Consider the following 4,904-nt stretch of genomic DNA (forward strand, 5'->3'; position numbering starts at 1 on the left):
ATATATTATATGTGTGTGAGTGTGTGTGTGTGTGTGTATACATATATACATACTAAACCTGATTTAGGCTATCTTATCTACAGTATATTCATATTAGGATTTCCTCACGTCCCATTTTACTTGGTGTCTTGTCCAGTCTAATCAGCAGCATGAAATTTAATCAGAACCGGCTGAGTTAATTTAAATTGGCAATGTATATTTTTTTTCAATATGCCATTCTGCTTTTGGGCTGGGACTATGGTTTCAATTTCTATCGGATGTTAATATGAATGCTGCCTATAAACTTGAATGTTCCCAGTTTTAGTCTTCTTTTCAATTTGTCTTTATTTTGTAGCCCAGAAAACTTTCAATTGGGACATCTTGGTTTACGTGTTATGATTCCTGTTAAAATTAATTACCATCAAGAATGGATATCATATACATATATATATTTTCTAGGCTTTCCTTCCGGAATGAGTAACGGTCAGATTACGTGAGTTATCTCTCTCTCTCTCTCTCTCTCTCTCTCTCTCTCTCTCTCTCTCTGAATATTCTATCTCCCTGCATTTTCTCCTATGTAGCAAATAAAAATATCCTCTTAGCGATATTGACTTGGGCTTTCTCTACCGGAGGGAGTGGAGGGAGAGGGGGAGGGGAGGCAATATACATCGACATGGCATGAGATTATCATAACTTTCTCCAAGAAAGAGTAGGGACGGGCTGCAGGAAGGGGGGGGGGGGGGGGGGGGGGGGGGGGGGGAGCCACCAAGAGTGTCCTGCTCGGCGAGCTATAGGTACTACTGAAGGTTTTTGCAGCGTCCTTGAGATCCTCAGCCAAGCGCTTCCAAACCTCTTAATTCTCAAGCTATGTTTTTTCAATTTTTAAAAAAATGTTCTCACACCATATTATGAACGATATTTGTTAACGACATGAATAACCTTAACGGAAGCCACTTTTCCTTTGCAGACGAGATCCCAGCTGCCATGCAGGGAGACGTCCACCCGAGCGGTTCTCCCACTGGTTCCTCTTCCACGACATCATCTGCGTCTTCGTGTTTGTTATTGTCTTTCACCTCTCTCCATCTTCCCATAAGCATTGTTTATTTCGTGCAAGTCTTTACGACTCTCGTTTTCCACCTCAGTCTTAGCAAAGTAAACTTTCCGAGGAATCCCGGCATTCACAGTGAGTTGTCGCCATGACGTCATATCCCTGCGCGGCATTTGTCTTCAAAAGATGTACGATAATTATCCGTTCTGAACGAGAACTGTTGTTACATTCAATCATTTTTTCTTCTCATTTTTTTTTTTTATTTTCCAAAAGGAAAGTGTCTTTTATTAAGATATTTCTTGGTGATTGTTTTTGTATGTGTGTGTTAAATTCGAAAAAAATTAAACGTTTTTTTCTTCATGCTACTGAATCATTTTTCTGAGTTCTTCATTGACTGACAATTTCCCTTGTTGAAGGAGGTATATTTTGCACTGCAAATCTTATTCTTTGAAAATCCAAAAATTCAAAACAGATTTCTGAACTACGACCGACTAATTTTTGAATAATTTAAAAGATACAATAGTTATTAAGGAGGCTACACTACAGTGTTGTAATAGGGTATATATTCACCTTAACTGGACGGCTAATATACCAGAGTCTTTTTAACAAAAAATACAAAGAGAAAAATGATATAGAACTGAGTTAGTAGCAATAAAAACGAAATATAACTATGGATTAACAAACACAGGGATGAATATCATTTATAATAATGAATGATTTTAAAGATAGTGAATTTGAAGAGAAGTTATTACTAAAAATGTATACAAATATAGCTACAAAGATCGACTTCAGTTGTAACAGTTACTTATTAGACCTTCTCTATTCAAGTATTGTGTATCTATACACGCACAAACACACCCACATACTTACATACATTATATACACACACAAACACGACCATATATATATTGTATATTTATATATATATATATATATATATAATATATATAATATATATATAATTATAATATATATATATATATACATATGGCATATATATGTATACAACACACACACACACACACACAACACACACACATATATATTATATATATATATATATATATATTATATATATAGTATCATATATATATATATATATATATAGATAAACATACTCGTATTGTGCAACAAAAGACTTTATGTCTTTTATCACATCTTCGATGGCCATGACACATAAGAGATAAACCTGGATAGTATGGTTTTTAATCAAACATATTTACTTTTCAGAAAATGAGATCGCAAAATTTTTCATGTTACTGACCAAAAAATTCAAACTATGGAAACTTGGTCATGAAAATGTTAGGTGGCAGAGACAATTCACCACAATCAACCAAGAATTCATGATACAGCTGAAAAGTGCCCTTTGAATCGTGAGGGAATGTAATGGGTTTCGGGGTGGGGGGAGGGGAACTTTTTCCTAGGAAATTCTCACTGAATACAAATACGTTTATTTTATTCCATATATCAGCATCTAGTTAGCAGGTAATATCAGTTCATGTGTAGTATTCTCATGTAAAAATTAACATGTCTTGTATTTGATCTTTTTTTTTCTCTAATAAGGTTATCTTACATACAACTGGAACTGTTCAGCTTATATCTATAACAATACTTTTCCATCAACAACTATGGAAATTGGATATGTATTGATATCGTATCAGCAATGTCTAATAAATAGATGCTGACTAATTCACTGCTAAGTAAAAAAAGGTAACAGCTTTTTTTTTTGTTCCTAAAAAAAGCTTCAAAATCGTTAATATATACCTATTCTTATAAAACAAAACCTGATTTCTTTCAGAGACTAAGGAAACCTGCTCTTGGTATGAAATGCCGTTCGTTAGGTGAAGAGAAAAAAGTATTTAACAAATAGCCCGTCCTGACTCTACAGACGTAAACCTTAGTAGACAGCAGCTACAAAGTACTGGCAATGATCAGACTAGGCATGCGCAGACCTAGCCGTCAGCCAAGTTTGAATGCACATTCCGCCCATTGGTAACTATTTTGCTTTAACATTTTACCCGTGCGAGGAAAATCGCCTGAAAATGCCTCTTATTGAAAGCGTAATTATCATTAAAAAGACTTTTTCCATTATTGAAATCCGGGAACGTTTTTCTATAAATTTCTAAAAATAAAAAATAAAATAATTGGTAAAATTTCTGATGGCTACATTAAGTTTGATTCTCAGCAGAGATTCCCCAAGGATTTCCGAAGATTCCTCACAGATTCCCGAAGATTCCTTATGGATTCCAAAAGGTCCTCAAGGATTCCTGAATGCCTTAAGTTCTCATTGTCTCTCTGTTTGCATAACCCGTTTATGTAAACCAGAAGGTGTGAAGATGTTCGTCAATGCTGGTGCTCCCCAAATGTTTTATAAATAGATGTAATATTATACATAACTATATATAAAAGAAATCTTTCACCAAGAGAGATGGTTGTACTAAACGGCTGGCTTCGGAGTAGTAGTCGACGGAAGAGTACTTGTATTATTCACGTGAATTATGGTGTTTTGAAATCTATACAGTTTTATATAAAAATAGAGCATAATAAAACTATGCTTATGCATTCGAGTTTAATTACCCTCAACTAGACCTAGTTAGTATTGAAGATCCATTAAATGTTTAGATGAATAAATATCTGTCAAAACCTAAATTACGAGAATAAGATTTGCTGATTATGGGGGGATATAAATATAGAGAAATATAATATAGTTAGATTATTCTCCCCTGCTGGATATAAATCCATATCAGATAACAGTCTGATTCCGTTGCATTTTAGAAATCGCAATTCTAATTTGTTAAGTTTAGAATTCTAAGCTATATGAAGTCATTTAGAATTTTCTAGATACTAACTTAAAATACAAAGCTCTACTAACAGTGATTTTAAAAACCCTTCAAAGCTTTGAAGTAATAAAATTACATTATATTTGGAAATATAATCTTTCCTTTTCGTATTTCTTAAGCGTTATAAACGTAGACACCAAGAATATAACTCGGTTAGTTCAAATCATTTGTAAATTCCAAAATATCTGAGCCCAGGGAATATTCAAGTGCGATTTAACATCAGGAACTGATTCAGAATTGATTGAAAACTGTATTGGAATCATGTTTTATGCTGCACAAATTTAGGAGGTCTTATCAGTAAATGATACTATTAAAACTTCCATTAAAAAAAAAGTCTTCATTACGTCATGCCCACGGCAGTTATGCCGCTGAATTTCAAATCAGTATCAACTTTCTAGAAGACACATCTCTTTTCAAGTTCTCGTCTTTTCCTAAGCCATACGTAAATTATATGCAACAAATTTAAGTCCTGCCTTTATTTACCCTTAAAGAGAACAGACTACATTTGAAATCGTTAAGTAATTTGAGATACTTCCAAATCTAAAAAGCAAAGGAATGGAAAAGTGGGTGTTTATACTGCTACTTATAACGTATGAAGAAATAATCACTTCTTAAAGACTACACGGTCGATTGCGAGATGGTGCAGTGCGGCGTGTGGATAATATCTGCCAGTGCGTATAAGTCAGAGGCAGCCCACGCTCATGTATGCGTTCGTGTATCTGCGAATGCGTACGTGAATCAAAAATGCCTCGCATAAAAACTGGCCCGAAGTACCGCGCTTATTCCGTAAATATCCGGAGGTACTCCGCCTGTGAAGCGAAGCATTCTTTAACGACTGGAAGCCGGCAGACTGCATATCGCTGTCGGAAATATAAATGTCGGTAGCAGCGGTCGCTTAGTTATTCACGAATGCGATATTCGGATGAAATAAAGGGTTTTCATAGAGCCCGAATATCGCCGAAATGTACCGTGATGGCCGTTCTTTCATCGCTGCCCATTATTTTCTTGATTTTTTAAAAAATATCTTTATTTTTGTT

General features: G+C 34.7%; 1 pseudogene; it reads left to right on the top strand.

Annotated features, from left to right (window-relative positions):
- Nucleotides 1-1,917, top strand: part of LOC135195250 (zwei Ig domain protein zig-8-like) — a 54,158-nt pseudogene extending 52,241 nt beyond the window's left edge.
- Nucleotides 1,918-4,904: the final 2,987 nt, after the last annotated feature.

The sequence above is a fragment of the Macrobrachium nipponense genome, chromosome 20 (assembly GCF_015104395.2).
Source record: "Macrobrachium nipponense isolate FS-2020 chromosome 20, ASM1510439v2, whole genome shotgun sequence".
NCBI classification, from domain to species: domain Eukaryota; kingdom Metazoa; phylum Arthropoda; class Malacostraca; order Decapoda; family Palaemonidae; genus Macrobrachium; species Macrobrachium nipponense.